The 1,591-nt window shown below is 42.9% G+C and overlaps 1 protein-coding gene across 1 annotated transcript in view; it reads right to left on the reverse strand.

The window, feature by feature from the left end:
• LOC101851954 overlaps nucleotides 1-927 on the reverse strand; it is a 6,703-nt gene extending 5,776 nt beyond the window's left edge. Inside the window, exon 1 of the mRNA XM_005099605.3 lies at nucleotides 266-927. The gene's annotated coding sequence lies outside the window, so the exon portion shown is untranslated. The remainder of the gene's footprint in view (nucleotides 1-265) is intronic.
• Nucleotides 928-1,591: the final 664 nt, after the last annotated feature.

The following is a 1,591-nucleotide window of genomic DNA, read 5'->3' on the forward strand; positions in this document are numbered from 1 at the left end:
ATAGATAGATAGATAGATAGATAGATAGATAGATAGATAGATAGATAGATAGATAAACAGATAGATAGGGAGAGAGAAAGAGAGGGAGACAGAGACAGAGACAGAGGCAGAGAGACAGAGAGACAGAGAGGAGAGAAGGAGAGAAAGAGCAAAGCTGATAGACTCTAATTTCTCAATGTTTTGACATTTCTTTACGTAATTCAACTGACACAAACCCACGAAAGACCAATTAAAAAGTGAATAAACAAGGCCTTTTTCTTCTTACCCACATCACGGTTCAGGTCTGCATGTTCTGAAATACATTTTTGCCACCTCAGAATTTCACGTTAAATCACTTGTGAAGCCAAAGAATCCTTTGCTTCTAAATCTATATCTTATCTTCACGATTTGCCTGCAATAGCGTTTTCTTGCTTTTGCCCTGTTCAAGAATTTTGCATAATTAAGGTTCCTTTTAGCCTGAGCAAAGAATGCTGTGCGAAGATCTATTTATGTTGTATGCCGTTGAATATTGCAAACCTGACTTTTAGTCCAAGTGCACTTTATAAATGTTGTTGTCTCGCGAACGATTCACCTGGCGCAGTCTAAACGCTGCAACAATGAAGTCTATTCAGAAATGAATGAAGAATCCACATCGCATCCTCTGTCACTATGAATGAACGAACAGATTGGTTTTGGGTCCAATCGATGATCGATTTGCCGCTCTTTGCTTATTCCGGTGGCTTACGTCACAGTCCGGCCGAGTGTGGGACAGACCCCTTTCTCTTCCACTCTCTTTTCCTCTCTCGGTATCTGTCTATCTTTCTGTCATTTCCCTCTCTCGGTCTGTGACTCTCTCTCTCTCGCAGTGTGGACTATGGGCTGGGCCTAATGGAATGGTGATCGGAGGAGATGTTTCTAGGCTTTTACATCGCAGCGAGCGTGGTGAGAAACCAGGTAAAAATCTCGTAATGACGTCATCAAGGTTTGTGGTGCGGTTCGTTTTGTTGTGTGAGGGCGAGCGAGAGGGAGGTGAGAGGCGAGAGAGAGAGAGAGAGAGAGAGAGAGAGAGAGAGAGAGAGAGAGAGAGAGAGGGGTGGGGAGGAATAAGGAAAGAAGAGAGGTGGGCGAAGAGGAGGAAAAGGAGCGGGAGCGATGGAGAAGAGAGGCAAGGGGACGGAATAAGGGCGGGGGTGAAGAGTGGAGAGGTTGTGAGAGAGGGAGGGAAGGAGAGAGAGAAAGAGAGACAAAGGGAGTGTTAGAGGAGTGAAAGGCAGAGACAGACAAACACAGAGAGATACAGATGGAGAGAGGATCAAAGGGAGAAAGAGACAGAGAGAAAGAGTGAGAAATAGAGAGATACAGAGAAAGACAGATGGGGAGATAGATAGATAGATAGATAGATAGATAGATAGATAGATAGATAGATAGATAGATAGATAGATAGATAGATAGATAGATAGATAGATAGATATGTTTTTTTAGTAAGAGTTTTACGGCTCTCGCAACTGCATAAGGTCATATGAGCGCGCAGATAGGTAGATAGATAGATAAATAGATAGATAGATAGATAGATAGATAGATAGACACAGACACCGACAGAGATAGAAAAAGA

The sequence above is a fragment of the Aplysia californica genome, unplaced genomic scaffold (assembly GCF_000002075.1).
Source record: "Aplysia californica isolate F4 #8 unplaced genomic scaffold, AplCal3.0 scaffold00219, whole genome shotgun sequence".
Classification (NCBI taxonomy): Eukaryota; Metazoa; Mollusca; class Gastropoda; order Aplysiida; family Aplysiidae; genus Aplysia; species Aplysia californica.